Source organism: Herpailurus yagouaroundi, unplaced genomic scaffold (assembly GCF_014898765.1).
Source record: "Herpailurus yagouaroundi ecotype Mexico unplaced genomic scaffold, PumYag 159, whole genome shotgun sequence".
Taxonomy (NCBI): Eukaryota; Metazoa; Chordata; class Mammalia; order Carnivora; family Felidae; genus Herpailurus; species Herpailurus yagouaroundi.
The window spans coordinates 50,949,386-50,974,301 of NW_024412400.1; positions in this window are offsets into that span (position 1 = coordinate 50,949,386).

The window sequence follows — 24,916 nt, forward strand, 5'->3', positions numbered from 1 at the left end:
GTAGAATTTTTAGAATTCTACAATTCTATAAATGTGTAGAATTTTTTTTTTAAATTTTTTTTCAACGTTTTTTATTTATTTTTTGGGACAGAGACAGAACATGAATGGGGGAGGGGCAGAGAGAGAGGGAGACACAGAATCGGAAACAGGCTCCAGGCTCCGAGCCATCAGCCCAGAGCCTGACGCGGGGCTCGAACTCATGGACTGTGATATCGTGACCTGGCTGAAGTCGGACGCTTAACCGACTGCGCCACCCAGGCGCCCCAAAAATGTGTAGAATTTATTCGCTTCACTTTTTTTTTTTTTCTCTCTGGTCCTTCACACACATGTTTAATACCTTTCTATTTTATAATTGGATTGACTCGCCATGTGAGTTTGGAAAAGGTATTCTGAAGTATTTGGCTCTGTAATTTTCTTTCCTCCCCTTACCACATTCTCCTAATTGAGGATAGCTTATTATGATGGCAAAGGCCTTGCTTTACTTTGTCCGGGTACAATCCATAGCCTCCATCCAGAGCTTTACACCTAGTGTTGCGATATACGCACTTGCCAAGTTTTAGTGAAGGCAGAAAAAATAATGGGGGTTGCGAGTAGAAACTTTTCAATCACTAAAAAGCCTGATTTGTCTTCATTTATTCACCAAATCAACAAACACGGATGGAGGGTTTGGTACAGATAAAACTCATTTTTTCAGCCTGTTGTACAAAGTGCTGTTCTGTTCTCCCTCAAGAATGTGACTTTTCATCTGTTGATCATTTTAAAATTGGCTTGTAAGCAAAGCACAATGTAGAATAAAGAAGAAAGCAGAGTTTCCTCCTGATAAAGACTTGGCTTCCATTGTTGAAGGGCAGAAGAGGTCAGGTGGTGGTCTCCATTTCTAAAGAGCAAAGCACCCTCTTTGTGTTGAGATGTTTAAAATTCTTTAATCAAAAAGTGCTTTGGCCTGATAATTTAAGGTATGCATTTGATTTAGTTTATCTTATTTGAGGATGAAAGGAGAAAAGAAATGCGGTTCGGGAAGGGAAGAAGCCTTCTCAGGCCACTAGCCCCAAGACCAAAAAAAAAAAAAAAGTCAAGAACAGATACCTCAAAGGACCAGTGGTCTCAAAGACAAAAGGGACAGGGGTTTTAGGAGTTGACCCTTTGAGGATGCTCCCCTACGCTGCAGTAAGAATCCCGATGGAGCAGACGGAAGCTAATAGAAGAATTTGTAGCCTTCAATCTCCTTTCACCATGTTGGCTTTCCACCTTGAGCCCGGCACTCTGCTGGTCTCTCAGGCCACATGACAGCAAGCCCTTGACACCAATAAAGGAGTCATGGAAGGGAGAGAGCAGTGGAATGACCGACCCTCCCCTTTTGCCTGGGACTCTGGGTTTTAGCAATAAGAGTCCTGCGTCCTGGGAAATCCCTCAGTTCCTTACGATTTTTTTGTCACAACTTCAGAATGTTCAAATTACATCTTCACAAGTACCAAGTCACTCCATTATAAAACCAGAAAGGCAGCGAGTATGGGACTGAATGACTGTGGGAAACGGGGAGAATCTCAGTCTGTGGAACGCATTTGTAAACCTCTTGCTGCAAATGCAGGGGAGGCAGATCCTACATCATTTTTAGGAAGGCCACAATCGTAAAAGGATAGAGAATTTACCTTTTACTCACTTAAACATGTAGAATGCTGTTGACATTTTCTTTATTATTGATGTCTTTAAATCAGTGAAGTTTGTTGATTTGTTTTGGATTTAGAGGATATATTTACAAGGGATTTCATTGGTTAATTTACAACTATGTCCCCCCCCCCCCCCGCGTTCCCCTTGCTGTCCAACTTTTTAACCTTTTTTTTTTTTTTTTTAATGTTTATTTATTTTGAGAGAGGGAGACAGGCTTCGAAGCAGGCTGCGCACCGAGAGCTGAAGAGCCTAATGCAGGGCTGGAACTCACGAAATGAACTGTGAGATCATGAGGTGAGCTAAAGTGGGGCGCTTAACCCACTGAGCCGCCCAGGTGCCCCAACTTTGAATCCATCTAACAACATGGTATGAAGAATGTAAATCTCATGCTTAGGAAAGTACTGTTTTCCCATTTCTTAATGTTAAGAACCATGTTAATGTTGGGGCGCCTGGGTGGCGCAGTCGGTTAAGCGTCCGACTTCAGCCAGGTCACGATCTCGCGGTCCGTGAGTTCGAGCCCCATGTCAGGCTCTGGGCTGATGGCTCAGAGCCTGGAGCCTGTTTCCGATTCTGTGTCTCCCTCTCTCTCTGCCCCTCCCCCGTTCATGCTGTGTCTCTCTCTGTCCCCAAAATAAATAAACGTTGAAAAAAAAAAAAAAAAAGAACCATGTTAATGCTAAGAACCATCAGCTTCACATATTACTAACATACAAGTTCAGGGTTTCTAATAAACTAGGCACCCAACATTGCCAAATCCTTTCCATTCTTCTCCAAATGCCGAGTTCACCAGCCCTGCTCTCTTTCCTCTGATTCAAGAGGCTCATTAGAAGCCTGCCCTTTGGGGCACCTGGGTGGCTCAGTCCGTTGGGCGTCCAACTTCAGCTCAGGTCATGATCCCGCAGTTCATGAGTTCAACCCTTGCTTTGGGCTCTGTGCTGACAGCTCAGATCCTGGAGCCTGCCTTGGATTCTGTGTCTTCCTCTCTCTCTGCCCCTCCCCTGCTCGCTCACACGCTCTCTCTCTTTCTCTCTCTCTCTCTCAAAAATAAACATTAAAAAAAAAAAAAAAAGCCTGCCCCTTTGCCATCCTGCTAGCAGAACCTCAACCCTGACTCCATGCACACCCTCGTTTCTCCCTTTCTCTTGCCAAAACGAAAGAATACTTCTTATTTCTAAGTGCATAGTCTACCTTCTACTCCGTCCTCACCTACCTCCCAGGATGTCAATTATCATCACCTCTGCCTCCTTATATGGCTTCAGTTGTTCCTTCTGTATGGCTCTGTTCTTCAGCATTTATACGGGCTTAATTTGCTCCCATCTTTAAAAGATATTATTTCTCCATCCCAGTTGTTCTCAGCTCTGGCTGTTCATTAGAATCAGCTGGGGACCTGTAAAAACTTTATCCTGGGAGGCTGCACCTCATGACAATTAAGTCAGAAACGACAGGGGTGGAACCCAGGTGTCAGAATGTTTTTAAAGCTCTCCAGGTGATTCCATTTTGCAGCCAGGCTTAAGAAACACTGATCTAACTTAACTATTCCTCCAGCTACCCCTATCTTCCTCATTCACTGTCATATTGGCATGCCATCTCCTTTCTCTGACCCCCTCATTCATGCCTCTAGAAGCATAATCTGGCTCCTGCACCCTCCACTGCCCTGCCCCCCTCCACCTCAGATTCTTTCAGGGAAGATCATTGAACCTTGTAACAGAAACGGAACAATGCATGGGTACGTCCAAGACTCTGGATATTCTGTAAGAGGACTGCTTGAGTTACGACTGTTCATAGATGGCTTGAGGGGACAAGCTGAGGGTTGTGGAGTAAGCAGAGTCTCCTGATTTCAGTCCAACACCTCGCAAATAAGTAGGTCTGCTGAGTTGATTCCAAGTGAATTCTTTGGCGGAGAATAGAATAAATTGCATATATCTTCATTTGGAGAAGCTGACTCTAATAGTTAACAATACCGTATTGCACATTTGAAAGTTACTGAGAGAGTACATCGCAAATGTTCTCCTCATCAGAAAAAAAAAATGTAACTATGTGGGTTGATGGATGTAAACTTATTGTGATCATTTTGCAATATAAACACTTATCAAATCATTATGTCGTACACCTAAAATTGACACAATGAGGCTTTTTTCATGTTTATTTATTTGAGAGGAAGAGAAAGTGAGAGAGTATGCATGCACGTGGGGGATGGGCAGAGAGAGAGAGGGAAAGAGAGAATCCCAAGCAGGCTTGGTGCTGACAGCACAGAGCCCGATGCAAGGCTCCATCTCACGAACCTGTGAGATCACAACCTGAACCGAAATCAAGAGTTAAATGCTTAACCGACTCAACCACCCAGGCACCCCAACACAATGTTATATATTAATTATGTCTCCGTAAAAAACAAAAATGGGAGAAGAATAAAGGAGAAATGCTGACTCCAATTCTGGAAGTCCTTAGACCTAAGTATGACCTGAAAATCGTAAGTGTTTTAATTCTATAAACTAGTCTGAAATAAATGATCTTAATAAGAAGCCTTAGTATACCTGTTGAAAGATCTAGTATGTATTTATACATATTGTGGGCATATTAAATATTTGCACATGCATTATAATTTCTTGTAATTCTACCCACTTTCCCTTCCTACAAAGAGTCATGCAGCTGTTAGTTAATTTAAGGAAGTCTATTCTTCTATGATTCTCTTGCACCATATCAGCTCAGAATGACGTGGTTCGTATGCGGTGGGAGCCACGGAGAAAAGATCAGATCTGGTGATGGTGCTGCTGGTTGAAATTCTGCGACCTTTTAGATGTTTGTTTTCCAAGGGAACAATGCAAAACAAAAGAAAACAAAACCAAAAAACTGAAGTTCTAAAAGCTGTTGTTCTTATGCTTTGATTAAAGTACAGTTTTTGAAATATAAAATAAGTTCCAATTGCCAGTTCTGAGAGCGGCTGCTTTTCCATAGGACTCCTATGTGGCTTTTAAGAATTCCCGGGGTTAATAATTTGTCTTAGTGCCAAACCCCTGGCTTCATTTTCCTTTGCCCATCTGCACCTTTTGCATGCATACGGGCTGTTGGTGTGCATATGTATCCAAGCCTTTGCATATGGAATGAGTATGCTTTCAAAAAGCAGGCTCGTAAAAGTTCTAAAGGAGGTGGTGAGTACTTGGAGGGGGTCCAGCCACACGCTGCAGATGGCGCTGCTGTGATGCAGAAGGGGATTAGTTCACAGCTCTGATCAGTCCGCCTTGCTCCTCAGAACCTAGGTGCTCTTGAATGGATGGCATTGGCTCTGTGCATTTACTATGTATGAAGGGCTTTCATACGGCACTAAATATGAAATTCAGGGAGAATAAACACAAGGCTATTTTTTAATGAATGCAGAATAATGTCTACTCTCCTTTGTTTGCCACTTGGAGGAAAAAAATGCTCTAAAGGCTAAAACCAGTGTCAGTGTTTGAAAATAATGAAGAATAATAATAGAGATCATCAAATTCTCTAATTTGCTGTGAAAGAGGAAACAAATACTAGGCTAGCTATGATATTGGGGGTGTCTCAGTCTTTTTCACTTAGTGCCACAGAAAGCCAATAGTCTAGCGAAAGTATGTTTTGTGTGCATTTAAGTCATGTTACTGCCTGAGGAGGCTGCTAGGTGGGAAGAGACAGTGGAAGGAGTATTTGGTCTAATAAAGATTATGTAAAACATTAAGGTGGGATAGCTGGGGAGCATTTGGAATGTCTAATTTTGAATTCGGGTATTTTTGCACCTAAGTTTTTACTGATTAGTTAAAGTCTGCAATAAAGGTTACAACAAAGAACAAAATAAACAGCATCAGCCCCAACTGGTTTTGACTTTGAGCTCTAGCCACAAAGCAATTGTATTGGGGGGGTAATGGCTGAGCTCAGGTCATGCCTGAAAGCTAGAGGAAGGAGACAGAATTGTGATTTACTTTTGAAGACTTTTGTTCCAATTAACTTGCATTCTACAGTGCCTAGCGCAGCTCCTGGTACATAGTTGGCACTCAAAAATATCTGTTGAAATGATTACCACCTACTGGACAAACACAATAAGGGCAGGAAGTGGGGACATAACAATACTTATCTGTGTTTGTGTAGCTGAGAGAGTACTGTTTTCCAGAGTTAACAGTGACCTCTGAGTAAGGGAAAGGGGAAGGAGAATGGCCGATGCACCTTGTAACACGTTTTGATGGGATGAAAACACAAATGTCATGATTCTCAGACAATGCAAAGCAGTGAGAATCAAACATGATCTACACCATTTACAAGGACAGGTGGAGTTTTGTCAGGAAGGACAACTTGGGGGTTATTGTGTTATCCATTTATACATCAATTCATTCCAGGAGTGGACATCCTACTTAGTAGATGTCACTCTGGTCCCTCATGAGACATGCCCAGCTGGGAAGCCATGGAGTGGCTGTACCCCCTGGGTGCTTTCTGCAACTTGTGGATTTCTCAGATGAATTTTTTTAAGTACTACATGAGGGGCGCCTGCGAGGCTCAGTTGGTTAAGTGGCAGACTCTTGATTTCAGCTCAGCTCATGATCTGAGGATCACATCATGGGTCATGAGATCAAGCCCCACATTGGTCTCCATGCTGACAGTGCATGGAGCCTGCTTTTGATATGCTCTCTCTCTCTCTCTCTCTCTCTCTCTCTCTCTCAATCCCCTCCTCCTGCATTCACACTCACTAGCTCTTTTTTTTTTTTAATTTTTTTTTCAACGTTTATTTATTTTTGGGACAGAGAGAGACAGAGCATGAACGGGGGGAGGGGCAGAGAGAGAGGGAGACACAGAATCGGAAACAGGCTCCAGGCTCTGAGCCATCAGCCCAGAGCCCGACGCGGGGCTCGAACTCACGGACCGCGAGATCGTGACCTGGCTGAAGTCGGACGCTTAACCGACTGCGCCACCCAGGCGCCCCTCACTAGCTCTTAAATAAATAAACTTAAAACAAAATTTTTTTTTAAGTACCACATGAAATTGACAGTTGTTTAGTCCATGGTGAAATAACGTCAGAGAAATCACACTGAAAGTAAGAGATGACCTATTCATCTTAACACTGAAACATCAGTGGTCAGATAGATGGAGGGAAAAGGCAATCAAAAGATAACACTTTGGTTTATACATCTGTTCCTTGATAACCATTTCTGAGAGTTATCTGTTATTAAGAAATGAAGGCTAATGACAACTTTTATACTGAGCCTATTTCTAAGTTATGAAGTACTAGCTTTTAGGGAAATGGCTACTGTGCAGAGGGTAGCAGGCACCAAGAGAGTAGATGTGGTTGTCCAGGTGCAGAGAGGAGAGCAGAGGGCCTAGGACAGACAAGGCGAACATGTACATTTCGGAGCAGCGCAGAGTGAATAGCCTCAAAGGAGACAGAAGGAACAGCCAGAGATGACCAGAGGAAAACCGGGAATGGTCACTGGGTGATACAGACACCAGGAGAGGAAAGTGTTTCCAAAACAAAGGAGCAAGTTTTCATAAATTACAATAATAAGCTTTGTAGATTTATTCCATGATAGTATTTTCTTTTTTCAATTTAGCTCCTGCAAGATCAGAGAGTTCTGTAACTACCAGGGTATTTCTGGGATTAGCGATCCAGCAACGTATATAACCTACCCAGATGCTTCATGAAGTATATAAGTTTCGAATAAGTCTACCCTGACCATGCTTCCTAAATCTAATATTGAATCACACAAGCTGACAGCGGGGCAAAAAATTTGACATCACATTGTACTGGAAAACTGTAAGTAAAGGATAGCTGGGGGTGTTTCCTCTTAGCCTTAAGCACCGAGAAATCACAATTATATCTTCACGTGAAACCTCTCCATCACTCAGTATTTTTTACTATCTAAAAAATAAACTAAATAAATTTACTATCTAAATAACCTTTTCCAAGATTGTTTTGACTTTTTAAGAAAATAAATATTATTAAGACTATTTCTACTTTAAAAGTAATACTCATTAGAGAAAATTCTCATTATAGAAATTTACAAGAAATTGGAGAAAATTGCCCATCACACCAAAATGCAGTCTCTGTTAACATTTTTAAGTGTGTTTCTTTTCCATCTTTTTCCCCACACATTTAAAATTTCCTTTTTTACAGTTCTGACTACATTTTGTAGTTTTATGTGTTGTTTTTTTCTCTACTTGGCGTGATATAATACAATTAGTTTCCCACTTTATTTTAAAGTCCTCATAAAGATTATTTTCCATGGCACCATTACATAATTTATTTCACAAGGCCTGTATGGTTAAACATTTGCATTAATTTCATTTTTTTTTACTTATGAAGAGCTCTGCTTTTAACCCATTTATTAATGCTTTTGCAATTTTTCACAATATTTAATTTAATAGATTAATAATTATGAATGTTTCTGACACTATTGATTTAATTTGCTAAATTGCTCTCTAAGTTGGGTCCCAATAGTCTTTGTTAAAAGCACAGGCTTCAGAGTCAGATTGGGTTGAATCCCAACTCCATGGGCTGGAGTGAGGCTCTAAGAGGCCATCCCTCATAATAAGGGTGCCACCTGCTTCCCTGCCCTCCCTGCAAAAGGTAGCTCAAAGTAAATATAACACCCAGCTGAAAATAGGTTGCGAGGGAGGCTAATGAATAAATGTTTCCCTGTGATGACTTTAATGTTTTTAGTTTTTGAACACCAAACTTCAAACTCTATTAAATGTTTTCTCTTTTTTGTTGCTCCTACTTTACTAGTCCCCTTGACACATGTTTGGTTCACTTGTAGAGTGAGAGGGTCCCAGAGAGCCACCCTTTGTGCCTTCGAGAACTTGGCAAGTTCAATGGGTCTCTCTAAATCTTACCCTTTTTAAAAAAATGTTTATTTATTTGTTTTGAGAGAGAGAGAAAGAGAGGGCGCAAGCAGGGAAGGGGCAGATAGAGAGGGAGAGAGTGAATCTTAAGCAGGCTCCATGCTCAGTGCAGAGCCCCACGTGGGGCTCAATGCCACAAACTGTGAGTTCATGACCTGAGTTGAAATCAAGAGTCAGAAGTTTAATTGACTGGGCCACCCAGGTACCGCTCTAAATCTTATCTTTAAACCAGAGATAACAATATCTATTTCATTGGTTGTTTCAGGGGTTAACATTGTTTGCTGCTTTGCACAGTGTTTGTCCTGTTAGTTAGCACTCAATAAATGATAGCTGCTGTTGATATTTTTATTAATTTTTTAATGTCTCTACGCCCAACATAGGGTTCGAACTCATGACACTGAAATCAAGTGTCATGTATTCTATGATTGAACCAGCCAAGTGCTTTGTTGACTTTTTTTTTTTTTAAGTAGGCTGCACATCTATCGAGGAGCCCAAACCCAGGACCCTGAGATCAACACCTGAGCCGAGATAAAGAATTGGAGGTCAATTGACTGAACCATCCAGGCTCCCTGCCCCTGTTGATATTTGATGGTTTACATTTTTTTTAAGTTTATGTATTTATTTTAGGAGGGGGGGGCAGAGAGAATCCCAAGCAGGTTCCGTGATGTTAGTGTGGAGCCCAACATGGGGCTCAATCCCATGAACTGTAAGATCATGACCTGAGCTGAAATCAAGAGTCAGATGCTTAACTGGTGAAGCCACTCAGGTAAACCAGTGGTTTACATTCTTTCACATCCACAGAATAAGACAGTACTTACCATTACAAACAACAACAACAACAACAACAACAACAACAACAACAAAAACCCTTTAATCTTATAATGGTTTTTAAAAAATGGAGTCACAAACTTCTTTAATTTCCCTTTCCTGTTGCTTACTAATGAGGTTGAAGCTTTTGTCCGTGGGTGTGTTAATAGGTTCTATTCTCATTTAGAATCATGCGTATGGGCTCAAATCTCAGTTCTTCCGCTCATTTGCTCTGTTATAAGGTCCTTGGTGGCAAGCAACCTAGGCTCGGTGGGACTAAATAATAAGCAAATATACTATTTCCCATAAGATGGAACCCCACATAAAGCTGCTCCAGGGGGTCTAGTAGGATTAAGATTCTGGGGGGTAGGTAATGACTACCAGAATCTACAACTCTGAGCCAGTTCTAAATTTTACAAATCCCCGGAAGGACTCTAACAGGGTATGGACTGACACACAGGCTCATCTTAGACCAATCGCCACGACCATAGGAATGTCAACCCCGATGGTCAGACCTGCAGCAAGGCTCTCCCTGTCATCAGGGAGAAGAGCTAGTGTGATTGGTGATCCCATCCAAATCCCTTCAATCGAGTGGAGAACAAGTGGCTCCCGGAAGGAAATGCATGTGCCTTGCGGAAGGAAATGCATGTGCCTTGCGGAAGGAAATGCATGTGCCTTGCGGTAGGAGGAGGGGTGGGAAGATTGCAGGAGAGGCAGCCAAGATGCTGTGTCGGCAAAAACAACAGTTGCAGTATACAGATTGGCAGGCAAGGCCATCTGTGATTTCCCCTGACACAGCTCCAGTCTCCCGTCTTCATCACTCTCATCCTGTGTTAGGGACCCTGAGCTCCTGTAGAGCTCTTGGTCTCCTGGGCTCCACCTTTGCGCGTGCCACTCCTTTTTCATCTAAGCCCTCCACCTAGCTTATTCCAACTCGTTCTTCAGCACATATTGCCGTTGTCACCTGCTCTTGGAATGCTGCAAGGATTTCACGCTTCCCCCCAATCAGAAAGGGCTTGGAGTAGTGTCCAGGGCTTCCCCCTAGCATGGCACCTATCACATCACAGTGTGGCAAACTCCAGCTAGGGTAAGCAGAAAGGGGTTTATTACAGGGTACAGGTAGCTTACAGAACATCAGAGAGGCAAGGGAGCCGCGCTTGGTTATTACCCAGCCTGGGAGCAATTCAGCTCGGAGAAACATCTAATATCCTGCAGAAACCCTACAGCCAGCCGCTGTCTGCCACTAAGTCCTCCAACACTAGAACCAGGATTCCAGAACCCCTACAACTGTCACAAAAGCCAAGTAGCACCACCGCACTTCCTACCTGAAGGACCTTGTGGCCACCCCATGATAATATTTGCTTTCACCTTCTAAATCTCTGCTTGGCAGAGGCCTATTCACAAAGACAATCTAGCTGCAGGGGAAACTGAGAAACGTAGTCTTCACCCCAATAAGCAGGATGTTGGAGTAGTTCTGAATGAGTGAGTTTCCAGTATCTTCCACAAAAGCTGTGTTGTTACAGGCATACATATTTATTGTATTCATATTGTCTTGGTTGTTTCCAGAAATATTTTTAGTTTAACCTCCAATTTATCTGATATTAGTATTGCTAAGCCAGCTTTCTTTCAGGTACTAATTTCCTGACATATCTTTTCCCCATCCCCTTATTTGTAATCTTTCTATGTTATTTTGTTTGAGGTATATAACTTGTAAGCAGTATGGATAATTGGAATGAAAACCAATCTTAACAGCCCTGTCCTTTATTTTTTTTTTTTTAACGTTTATTTTTTTTTTAATTTTTTTTTTAACATTTATTTATTTTTGAGATGGAGAGAGACAGAGCATGAACGGGGGAGGGGCAGAGAGAGAGGGAGACACAGAATCGGAAACAGGCTCCAGGCTCTGAGCCATCATCAGCCCAGAGCCCGACGCGGGGCTCGAACTCCCGGACCGCGAGATCGTGACCTGGCTGAAGTCGGACGCTTAACCGACTGCGCCACCCAGGCGCCCCAACAGCCCTGTCCTTTAATATATGAGTTTAAATATTTATGTAATATGATTAGGAATCATATTATCTCTGTCTATCTAACTTTGACATTTTATATTTTCGAATTTATGAAGGTTATTTTTTTTCCCTTTTCTATCTTCTTTTGGACTTTCAGGTTTTCCTAATTCCTTTTCTTCTTCGACAAGTTTGGTGGTTACACATTCTGTTTCTAATCCTTTAGTGGCTTTAATAGACTTAAGTTTATATTTTCTTAACAAAGACAATAGTTAAACTATATGTCTAGCCTCCCCCCCTGGACAAGACATTTAGAACAACGTAACCTCCCTCCTGACTCACCACTTTATCCAAATGCCCATGTTTTTACTGTCTAGGTTTTGGCTCAAAATGTTTTTATCTGTGCTCGAAAAGAGGTTTCTCCATGTTGATCTAGAGGTTATGAATGTGATCACTCATCCATCTTGATCTAGAGGTTATGACCACCATTTGATCTCTTCCTTTCTCTAAATTCCTCCTGGGTCCACAGACTTTCACCTCCTTTCTTCTTCTTTTTTTAAAGTTTACTTATTTATTTTTGAGAGAGAGAGAGAGAGAGAGCAAGAGAAGGGGAAGGGGAGAGAGAGAGAGAGAGAGAGAGAGAGGAGAGACAGAATCCCAAGCAGGCTCCATGCTGTCAATGCAGAGCCTGATGCAGGGCTTGAGCTCATGAACTGTGAGATCATGACCTGAGATGAAATCAAGAGCCTGACGCTTAACTGACTGAGCCACTCAGGAGCCCCTCACCTCCATTCTTTTTTTTTTTTTTTTTATCCAAGTTAGTTAGCATATAGGGTAATAATGATTTCAGGAATAGAATTTAGTAATTCATCACTTACATCTAACACCCAGTGCTCACCCCAACAAGTGTCCTGTGTAATGCCCATCACCCATTTAGCCCATCCCCCCCACCCAACACCCCTCCAGCAACCCTGTTTGTTCTCTGTATTTAAGAGTCTCTTATGGTTTATCTCCCTCTCTGTTTTTATCTTATTTTTGCTTCCCTTCCCCTATGTTCATCCATTTTGTTTCTTAAATTTCACAAATGAGTGAAATCATATGATATTTGTCTTTCTCTGACTGACTTATTTTGCTTAGCATAATACACTCTAGTCCCATCCACGTTGTTGTAAATGGCAAGATTTCATTCTTTTTGATCGCCAAATAACATTCCATTGTGTGTGTGTGTGTGTGTGTGTGTGTGTGTGTGTGTGTATCTCACATCTTCTATATCCATTCGTCAGTTGATGGACATTTGGGCTCTTTCCATAATTCAGCTATTGTCGATAGTGCTGCTATAAGCATTGGGGTGCATATGCCCCTTTAAATCAGCATTTTGGATAAATACCTAGTAGTCCAATTTCTGGGTCAAAAGGTAGTTCTGTTTTTAATTTTTTGAGGAACCTCCATATTGTTTTTCAGAGTGGCTGCACCAGTTTGCATTCCCATCAGCAATGCAAAAGTATTCCCTTGTCTCTGTGTCCTCATCAACATCTGTTGTTTCCTGGGTTGTTAATTGTAGCCATTCTGATAGGTGTGAGGTTGCATCTCGTTGTGATTTGGGTTCACATTTCCCTGATGTTGAGTGATGTTGAGCATCTTTTCATGTGTCCGTTAGCCATCTGGATGTCTTCCGTCACCTCCATTCTTGACTCCTCATACTGCTTTATAAGGTCTCACAGACCCCTCCCTCCTTGCCTTACTGCATCATTCTGTGAACCCTCCACCTAGGAGAGGCAAGCAGGGGCTCGTATGGTGAAAAACATGTGCCCTGAGTGTGAAGAACACGAAACCACTGCAGCTTCTCAAGCTCTCTTGCCTATGCCCACCATTCTCTTTTGCGGTTCGCAACTTCAGAGGAAATAGAAGCCATCAAACATTTTCACTTCCTTACCAATAAATTCATCTATACCCCCACCCACATTTCCCTCTCAGTTTCACATGAAACAATGACCTTCTTCTACCCCTAGGACAGCTTTCAGACGTAGTTCCTCGATTCCTACTCCTGACTTCTGTATTTTTAATTCTCCTTCATTAATCGCTCAATACACCAGCAGACAATACTAGCTAAATCATAGGTAGCATGTTGCTTGTAGTGAACATTTAATAAATATTTATAGAGGGGCGCCTGGGTGGCGCAGTCGGTTAAGCGTCCGACTTCAGCCAGGTCACGATCTTGCGGTCCGTGAGTTCGAGCCCCGCGTCAGGCTCTGGGCTGATGGCTCAGAACCTGGAGCCTGTTTCCGATTCTGTGTCTCCCTCTCTCTCTGCCCCTCCCCCGTTCATGCTCTGTCTCTCTCTGTCCCAAAAATAAATAAACGTTGAAAAAAAAATTAAAAAAAAATATTTATAGAGTATACAAATGAGTCAATTTGTCAATAGGATATTTACAAAATGGCCATAATAGCTATCTTTCATCTGAGACACTGTTAAGGTTATCAAGACATTGCAAACACTCAGAAGCGTAAGTTTTCACAAACACTTGGAGATCACATCATGAACTCCTACAACAAACACCCGAGGCCTACAATTGCCCTATTATGGGCAATGGGGCTAGACCGTGAATAAAATAGTCAAGTACCCCACCCTCATGTAGGAGGAGGAAAGCGGGACATACATAAGTAATCAAATAAAATAATTTCAAATGGTGGTAGGGGCTATGAAGAAAATAAAATGGAGTCATGGATAGTGAGGAGACATGAGAAGGCATGTGTGAACAAAAGCCTAAAGAACAGAGGGAAGGGAGGACGAAATGAGGAAAGAAAGGCAGTTGCCAGACCATGATATCACATGTGGATTCAGTTATTTAGTGCTTTGGCATGCCACTGACTTAAAAAAATTTTTTTTAATTTTTTATGTTTATTTTGGGGGGGAGAGAGAGAGAGAGAAAGAGAGAGAGAGAGAGAGAGAACCAGTAAGGAAGGTGCAGAGAGAGAGGGAGAGATAGAATCCCAAGCAGGCTCAGCACTGTCAGCCCAATGCAGGGCTTGAATTCACAAAAGGTGAGATCATGACCTGAGCTGAAATCAAGAGTCAGAAGCTTAACCAACTAAGCCACCCAGGCGCCCCCTTGGTAAGTATTTTTAAAAGCTCTCTCTGGTCACTTGGAGGCAGAGCAAAGGCTGAGGGAACCCTTAGAAGAGTATTATAGTGGTCCAGGCAGGAGAGGGAGGTGGTTTGCATGAGTAGTGGCAAAGGAGTCAGAAAGAAGCAAAAAGATCCCACGTAAACCTTGCAGGAGTCCTACTGACTGCACCCAGAGACCAGACAGGGGAGAGAAAAAGGAGGAATCAGAGATGATCTGAACAACAGAGAGGATGGTGACGCATCTCCCACGGGGTAGAAATCCGGCTGGTGAGTCGTTCCTTACGGGTTAGTGGGAAAGTTATAGGAGACTAAAGGAGAGACTGATTCACACTGTAGCAAACTGTGCCCCCGCCCCCCAAAGACCCCAGACAAAAAATTCCGGTCACAAACTGCTCAAAGAAACATTCTGGGCACTGAGAGAGCTGTGGTGGACTTTGATTCGCTTTCTTGCCTTGCAAATGAGCTCTGTAGCCCTGTGCAGTGTGCATTTGCCAGCAAAGCTTATATAACTTCATTTATCACTAATGTTGTTGGCGTTTTTTTCCTTCCAAGAACAAGTATGTCTCTACAAGATGAAATAAAAAAAAAATCCAGAAATTTAAAATTAAATTAGCTTGGAAATGACTGGCATTTTTCTTCTTGTGTAAGGTCACTCTGCCCTTGGAGGCCAGCGCTGGGGAAGTGACACATTTCTTTCTCTGTCCCACACTTCTGCTTATTTTCAGGCAATAAAAAGCCAATCCTCAATGTTTCCAATGCTTCGTGCATGTGGCAAATATTTTTATCCTCGTTTAAAGCTTTAATTTCAAGGTATGTTATGTAAAAGGTAGAATGCCAGACCACTGGTTTACCAGGCCATTTCTATGTGGAAAACAAAATTCTGTACTTGCGGAAATAATAAGCTGACTCTTCAGGTCTCCACACTGTTAGTCTGCCTGCTGCTTCAATTTGTGTAGTGCTTTTCAGTTCTTAGACCATGGTAATGTTGCCTAAGAGAAGGGCCTCATGGTTAATAACAGCTTACTATACATAGTCCCCGTGCTAGCACCAATCCCATGAGGTATGAACGATTATCTCTATTTAACATACGAGGAAACCAATTTCAGTAACTTGCCCATGGTCATTTGGCTGGTAAGTGACAGGGCCAAGACCAGAACCCAGATCTGAGTCTAAACCTGAAGATTTGTTTTTTAATTTAAATGTTTGTATTTATGGGGCGCCTGGATGGTTCAGGAGGTTGAGCTTCCGACTTCGCAAAGCTCAGGTCACAATCTCACAGTCTGTGAGTTTGAGCCCTGTGTCGGGCTCTGTGCCGACAGCTTAGAGCCTAGAGCCTAGAGCCTGCTTTAGATTCTGTCTTCCTCTCTCTCTGCTCCTCCCCTGCTTGTGTTTTTTCTCTCTCTCTCTCAAAAATAAACATTAAAAAATTAGTAAAAAATAAAATAAATGCTTTTACTTATTTTTGAGAGAGAGAGAGAGAGCTAGATCAGGGGAGGGGCGAGGGGGGTGGTGCACAGAGGATCTGAAGCAGGCTCTGTGCTGACAGCAGAGAGCCCGACAAAGGGCTCAAACCCATGAACCACAAATCATGACCCGAGCCAAACTTGGACACTTAACAAACTGAGCCACCCAGGCGCCCCTAAAACTGAAGATTTTAATGGCTCCCAAGCTAGGGCAGTGTAGAGTGGAGCTTCAATGTGCATATGCCAGAGCCAGCCTCCTGAGGTCACATCACAGCCCTACTACTTATTGGCTGTGTGGATTGGGCAGTCCCCTGTGAGGTAGGGGACCATCACGGTACCTATCTCATTGGGTATTATAAGAATTAAATAGTTAACATATATACAGCACTTAGAGCTGTGCCTAGGTTATGCCATGAGAGTGTTAGCTATTATTTTGAAAAATAGCTTCATTAAGATATAATTCACATACTAACAATTCAAACATTGAAAGCGTACAATCCAATGGTTTTTAGTATATTCAGAGAATTGTACAACAATCACCACAATCGATTTGAGAACATTTCATCACCCCAAAAAGAGAGCCAGGACTCATTAGCAATCTCTTGCCCCTCCCACCCCACCTCTAGCCATCGGCCAGCACTAGTCTACTTTCTATCTTTATAGATATATAGATTTATAAGAATCTACTGCATATCTATTATCCATTCTGGACATTTCGTGTAAATGGAATCATACAATATGTGACCTATTGTTTCTGGCCTCTCTCACTTAGTAGGTCTCAAGATTCATACATGCTACAGCATGTATCAATACTTCATTTCTTTTTATTGCCAAATAATATTGCGTTGCATAGATACACCACATTTTATTTGTCCATTCATCAGGTGGTGGACATTTGGATTGCTTCCACTTTTGGCTATTGTGAATAATGATGCTAGGAATACATGTGTACAAATTTTTGTGTGGACATATATTTTCATTTCTCTTGGGTATAAAAATAGGAGTGGGACTGTAGCCATTGCTTTGTACTGCCTCTCTGTGTAGTTATTTCTGAATATGAAGATACATAATTCTCTTTCTTGGTCTGTGGCTTTGACAATGCACATAAATATATATATGTATATGTATATGTATATATATATGTATATATATATATACATATATATATACATATATATATATATTTTTTTTTTTAGCATGCCCTCCTTTCTGTCCCTTGCCAATCCTTTGGCTCTGCCTTTTGCCTGAAGACCTGCTTGGACTCCACAGTTGGGCCAGTGCTTTGCTCTGCGCTTCCATAACATCCTGAGCTTTGCTTTACTATCACCTTTCGCACATTCTACTATACTTACAGGACCCTAGGGAAGGGGGTCTTATCTTCCTCACCTTTGTCTTCCATGCCAAACACAAGGCCTGGCGTGAAGTGGTTGCTGAATGGATGCTGATGAAAATTAAGACAGAAAGGGGCGCCTGGGTGGCTCAGTCGGTTGAGCGTCCGACTTTGGCTCAGGTGGTGATCTCATGGCTCGTGAGTTCCAGCCCTGTGTCGGGCTCTGTGCTGACAGCCCAGAGCCTGGAGCCTGCTTCAGGTTCTGTCTTCTTCTGTCTCTGCCCCTCCCCCGCTCATGCTCTGTCTCTCTCTCTCTCTTTTTCTCTCTTAAAAGTAAATAAACATTAAAAAAAAAATAAATCATGCAGCCTTAGTTTGAACTGACAAAATAGAAAAACCAGGGAGTATTATTCAGATAGGGAAAAGAGTCCTCACTTTACTAAATCACTTAGCACAACCTTCTTATAAATAGTGAGTCCCCCCGGGAGAATGCTGCTGGAAAGGTGGAATGTCTGCAACAGAAATACCCAGAATGCTTTTAGTGATAAGTGAGGGACGTTTTTAACTTAATGGTTACTCATTTCAAAATATGTTAGAAATGAATATAACTAGAATATGAAACCCACTATATCATTGTTTAGAAGCAGTCTAAAATGTTTTTTTTTAATTAAGACTAGTCAAACAAAATATGCATTAAGTAAATAATGGTGCAGGTAGAACACAGATACAGCAAATACTGTATGAATGGTACGAAAGAATTCAAGTTTCAGGACACTATTTAAGACATTTAAATATGAAAAGTTTAGGGGCACCTGGGTGGCTCAGTCCGTTAAGCGGCCCACTTCAGCTCAGGTCATGATCTCCCAGTCTGTGAGTTCGAGCCCTGTGTGGGGCTCTGTGCTGACAGCTCACAGCCCAGAGCCCACTTGAGATTCTGTGTCTCCCTCTCTTTCTCTCTGCCCGCCCCACCCCTCACGCTCTGTCTCTGTCTCTCAAAAACATTTTTTTTTGGATATGAAACGTTTAAAGTACAAAGTACATTTTATAAAGCTGTGCTTCCTTCAGCTTGCTTGGGCACACAGATCACCTGCTAAAATTGCAGATTTGGGTCAAATAAATATGAATGTCCCTCCCTCCACCCTGCCAAACTCATATGTTGAAATGGAGTCCCGAATGTGATAGTGTCTGGAGGTGAGGATTTTGAGAGGCGATTCGGTCATGAGTCTACAGCCTCATGAATGGGATTAGTGCTCTTATAAGAAGAGGTCAGAGAGCAAGCTCGTGCTTTTTCCACCAAGTAAGGACACGGCAAGAAGACAGCTTTATAAACCAGGAAGAGGGCCTCACCAAGAGCCTGGCCAGACCGGCACCCTATCTCCGGCTTCCAGACTTCAGAGCTGTGGGAAGGAAGTATTTGTTGTTTAAGCCACCCAGTCTGTGGTCATTTGTTATAGCACTTTTAACAGGCTAAGCTAGTGACGGCTGAGATCCTGCATTTCTAGCCAGCACCCAGAGGATGCTGGCGCTGCTGATGCCAGATCACATTTGGAGCAGCAAGGTTACAAAGCGTAAATGCAAGTATAAAGTCATATCAATAATACTACCTACTACCTCTTCACTTCCGCTATGTACTGGGTACTCTTCTAGGTGTTTGACAGATGTTAAATTTATCAATGTTCACAAAAATCCTGCAAGGTAATTACTAATATCTCCACTTGACAAATGAAAATGTAAAAATCAGAATTGGCTTAACGTTTAGTCCTAAATTTTTTCCCCCACAAAGCAAGACACGCGGGCCAAAAAGAAGTAATATTGCTGTCTTTATTTGCGTTGTCATTTCTATGAAACAAAATAAATCAAGTTTGAGGGACCTAAACTACTGCTCAGCATTGGCCAGGGCAGGTTCTCGGTGCTTGTTCTATTCACATGTCCTCTCTGTGGCCTCATTGTGAGTCAGAAAGTAATCTGGTCCAGGGATCAAAGCCTGAAACATTTTCCCATTTCCTTCCCCACATTCAAAACAAAACAGCTCTGGGCAAGGGATGCATTTCCGTCCCATGGTTATTTGATGAAGACAAAAAAAAAAAAAAAACAAAACCCGACTAAAACCCAATTTGGAACAAAAAAGCATTCCTAAAGCAAATACCAATTACCTATGGTAAAATAAATACATACACACATATACATATGCATGCTAATATGTACAATGGTTTCAGCTGCCATTAGGGGAGTTATGTTGATGTCTCAAGTTAATACTACTAATTTATTTCCACATGGAAAATACTGTGAGATAAATACTGAAATATATATATTATATATATAATATATATGAGATGATATCCAGAGAATTGAATTACTCTTTTTAATTACATACACACACACACACACACACACACACACACACATATAGTAAAGATTCCAAAGCACCTCATTAAGAATAAACCCAAGACAAAATAATTAAAAGCCAGGTTTCTTTTTCAGAGGGTCCCGGGGCCCTGTGAGGTACAGGAGGGGGAGATCTATTGCTACAGATCACCAAGATGCCTTAGGTGACTTCAAAGGGGAACTTTATTCCTTTTCTGTCTAAACGGTAGATTTCAGAAAACTGAAGGTTTAGGGCTCAATCTGGTCTGCTCAGTCTGGCCTGGTTTTTTGTTGTTGTTTAATCTGGAAGTGTCCATGTAAGTGCAGATACCTGACTTCTTTTGAAAATGGAGAGACTTGGGTTGCCTGGGTGGCTCAGTCGATTAAGTGTCCGACTTCTGCTGAGGTCATGATCTCATGGTTCGTAGGTTTGAGCCCTGCGTCCAGCTTTGTGCTGACAGCATGGAGTCTGCTTCAGATTCTCTGTCCCCCTCTCTCTAACCCTCCCCTGCTTGTTCGCTCAAATAAACTTCGAAAGAAAGAAAAATCTAAGTGGAAAGACTCGACAAGACTGGACCTACATTCTGATGTTAGCTTCAGCTATTTGGGGTGGAGGAGTGCCTGTCCCTCTTGACCATGTCAGCAAGTTTCACTCATGGCCATTACCTGCCTGACCCTGTAAGCTTTTGAATTAGGAATTCCTGGTTTATAAGTAGGGTTTATAAACAGCCAACATTTGCTCATCATTATCCTGGGGGAAAATCTGGCCCGGTACGTTGGAACACTGAAAAACAGTTTCCTTTTAACAAAGTGAAAGCAGCTGGTTCACACAAAGATTTATTCATTGAGTCTGTGGATGCCAGTGTGCCCGGTTTAAACACTTTATATTACTCAGATATGCCAGTGACAAATCTTCCATGTTCCCCCCTGCAGCGCAGCTGGTGGTCAGTTGGCCTACTCCTGGCTCACTTTCAATGAACTTCATTTTAAGCACTACAAGTGACTGTAGAGATGGCTCAATAATTTTCCCATGTGGTTTTCTGGTCAGTAGGAGGTGGACTTCCTGAGGGTCTTAAGAGTCAATAGAATGAGGGGAGATTTTCATATATGGTGGAGACAGACGCTATCCAGAGAATTGAGCGACTCTTTCTAAAAAAGCCAACCCTTTTTCAATTTACTTTGTAACTTTTCAACTTGTTAAATTTAGAGGATAGAGAACATTACAGTCATCTGGCTTTTGATCCGTTCCGTAAATATTTACTAAGCACCAACTTTGTTGCCACATACTGTGCTAAACCGAGGACACAATGGTGAATGAGACGGGGTCCCCTGCCCTGGAAAAGCTCAGTCTGGAGGCGGTCATCCAAATATTTATACCCTGATGGCAACTTGCCAGGAGACTGGTGCTGGCACTCAGGTGGAGCAAAGACCTGTCCATCAGGATCCCCAAAGAGATCCCACAACATTCCCATCTGTTTGCTTCCCGACAGACACAGATATATTTGCCTTGAAACGGGTTTTCCAAAGGTCTTACTGTCTGTCCCCCATCCCCAAGACACCTCCAACCGACACAAACACCCTTCACAAGAGCGAAACCTCAAAAGCCCCCGGGGCGGGGTAGCGGCCAACCAAGCGGGCTGTGGTGAACTGTAGAGAAGTGGCCACTGCTCAGGTACTGCCAACTGTTGGTAAAACCAGAAACGCTGCCCCAGCGTTGCCGGAACGTCAGGGTTTGTGAGGGAAGCCAGAAATTGCTTGTATTTATGTATTTATTTATGTATTTATGTATGTATTTATTTATTTATTAGTGTAACATCTTTTTGAGAGTTAGAATTCAAATTTATTTTTGAACCCAGTTTGGGTCATCAAAAATGGGTTTGCAGGAAGGTTTCGGTTGGGGGGCCGCCCCCCCCAGTGTGATCTCCGATTCCAGGAACCCGATGCTCCACCCCCTCGTCGTATTTAAGAGGCAATCGTACCACGAACTCGCAGCCCGGAATTTGCCTTTTCTAGGAAGTCCCACTGGGTCGCTCATGTTTTTGAGAATCCAACCCAGGGCACTATTCAGACTTCCTGGATCTTTCTCTTTTCTCTCTCTCTCTCTCAATTATTTCTCTTTCTCTACTATTCCACCAATAAATACTTATTCTATGAAAGAGCAGAACTTGATTACATTTGTTGATCAGTACAAGTTATGCTTTAAGAGTAATCTTTGTACCCTAAAAATAAATAAATAAATAAATAAATAAGTAAGTAAGTAAATAATTGGAAGGGTCAGAGAATGATTTCCCTAAAATAATCTTTTAAAAAATTTAAAGAGTAATCTTTGTAAGCTATATATAAGATAATAACATAATTTGGTTCTTCTGACACGAATCCTTAACTTTGCATATTCGTGTCATTCTGGTTTGGAATCAAAGTCCTCACCTGGGCCCTTGTCCTTTACTTCTGGCCCGGTCTTGAGCTAAAAAGTCTGAGTGCCTTACCTTTCAGTGCCTACAAAGACTTCATTCTCTACCATCCCCAGGTGTTCTATTTGCCCTGCCTAGATTGTATAAGCTAATTACATGAGAGATTTTGTTTTGCTTTTTCCATCTGCCTGTTCTCAGAGCTGTTTTCTTTCTATCCAACTGCAGTTCAAGAGAAGCAGGATAGAACTGAGAGTGCAAAAGCCTCCCTGATTTTGTTTTTGTTCAGAGAAGATATTTTCAATCTTTAATTATTTTACTGCAGTTTCTCACCTCATTAGGACCTACTTTAGGCACAGTAAGTAGAATTCACTTTAATTAGCAATCCTGGACCGTGAACTTGCCTTAGCAACATCTCAGAAGAGGCCTCAACTTTAAGAAGGCTTCAGATCCCCTGCGTTTCTAAAACTGTATTATAAAAAGCAAAAACAGAACAGATATACAAAGCACTGTCCCTAACACAATATATTTGTTCAAAACATTTTAACCACCTTGGGATAGTTATTTATAATAATTTAAGAACCTTGGGATGCTTTGACTAATGTTTGGTCTTTTTTTTTTTTTTTTTTTTTTTAAATCTCCTCATAGTTGCCACAAAAGAGTATGTGTTGCATATAGCCAAACGCTGATTCTTCTCTGGAAATACTTGCCCCTCAGGTGCTTACAAATGAGCATTTCATCATTGTGACTTCAAACTTAGTAGTTAGTAATGCCTAAATGTGACCTCATTTTCTGAGAACGAGGAAAGTGACCACAGGACGCAAGACAATAATAACAGCTGGCAGTTTTAACACGTTTTAAGTGCTTGCTGCCCGCCAGCATTTTTCAGATCACTCTGCCTGAGTCAGCTTATTGAATCCCTATTATCGTCCAGTTCTTCCAGGTGGCATAGCTGAGACAGAGAGAGGCAATGTACCTCGCCCAACGTCACAGAGGTAGGAGCAGAGCACGGACTTAAACCCACACCCTCTGGCCCCAGAGTCTGTGGCCTTGACCCCTCGGCTGCCCTGCCTGTTGGGCTTGAAGAAAACAGAGCAGAGACCCGGTTAAAGTTGATGGTATTTTCCTTATAAGTTTGCCTTTGGTAGCTTTCGTTCCTCCATTTGTCCCCAGTTCTTCATTTGTAAATCCCGACAGTGTATTTACCAGGATGTTGTGGCAACTCGTTATTTCAATGTATTCATGGTTCCTTGCATCTTGGAAGAAAGGCTACATAAATATTACAGAACCATTTAAAAAATACATGAAATGTATCCACCTGAACATATGACAACTGAATTTCTTACCGTAAATAAATAAATGGGTGCTGACTTTCTAACCAAGTCTTGAGGACGTGGTTGCTCTGGGTCACTCTGCATAGTTCACAATGCAGACTGTTGGGGCTACAGGCCTAAAGATCACATTCTACGTGAGGCCTCAGGAAACTGCATCCCAGGCAGTGGCTAGGCCTCCGTGTGCCTTTTTCTTCAAACCTTCTACTATACTAAATGCCATAAGAGGAATTTGAGAAGAAGCAATTGAATGGATAGTGATACATTCATACAGTGGAATACTACTCAGCAAGGAAAAAATGAACTAAATACACATACAACATGGATGAATTTCACAGGCATTTATTTATGTTGAAAGGAGGTAGACATACTGTATAGTTTTTTTTCATGTAGAGTTTAAGAATAGGCCAAACCTATTCCTAGACTAGGAAGGGGCACAAGGGAAACTTACAGAGTGGGGAAAATGTTTCGTGTCTTCCCCTAGGTATGGTTACACACAGCTATATAAATGTGTACACATCATAAGGTTGTGCACTTGTGATTAGTTCACTTTATGCATGTTATACCTTAATAAAAAATAAAATGAAATAAAAAGCACGTACATAGAAGACTGTTGAGCTGCAAATCCGTGGTGGGATCGGCAGCGTGAGCTGAAGGCAGGCACCAGCTTACAGCAGGGCTTGTACTTCAAGCTGAGGGCTTGCCCTTTATTCGGTAAGCCCAGGGGCCTCTTGAAGAAGCGACCTGATCAGTTCGGAGTGTTGAAAGCTCAGTCAGCATCACTCTGCGTAGAGAGAGAACCGCAGCTGGGCAAAACAGAAAGCAGGGAGATAAGATCACCTTCAATAGTCCTCATGCAAGAAAACTAATTCTGTTTCCATCAACTTGGTGAGGGCACACTTTCTGTAAATACAAAGCATCCACCCTTGGGGTTGGGGAAGGAGGCGGTGCTATGTGGATCCGCCTGCCACACCAGGCATGCAGACAATTCAAAAATGGCTTTTCTGTGGCTGCTGAGCCACTGTGGGCTCCCAGGGCAGGCCTTCCTGGCTCGCTGCCCTTCTCAGCTTCTCCTACTTCCCCACCCCCAGCTCCCATCATGGTCACAGTTTTCTTCTCTTAGCGGCATTTGCATAGAGGAGGAGGAGGTCGTCACTGCTGTCCACACTGACCTAAATAAAATGCAGTGGTCACAGGGTCATTTCCATGGGGAGTGTGTATAATTTGCACATTCTCATGCAGGCATGCTGTCAAGATGCAAGGAATTTTCCGTATAACAATTAAACGTTGCAGAAGAAGGTCAGCATTTTTAAGAAACTGAATTGAACATAGATGATATTTAATGTGTCTGCATCATAGCTGCAAGTCTTTTAATTTTTAATATTTGTGTCAAGCTCTTCCTACATATTCAATAAACATTTTTGAGACAGATAGAGACCGAGCACTCACGCGTGTGTGGAGGAGGGCAGAGGGAGAGAGAGAGAGAAAGAGAGAGAGAGAGAGAGAGAGAGAGAGAATCTTAAGTAGGCTCCACGCTCGGTGCAGAGCCAGATGCAGCCCTGGGATCATG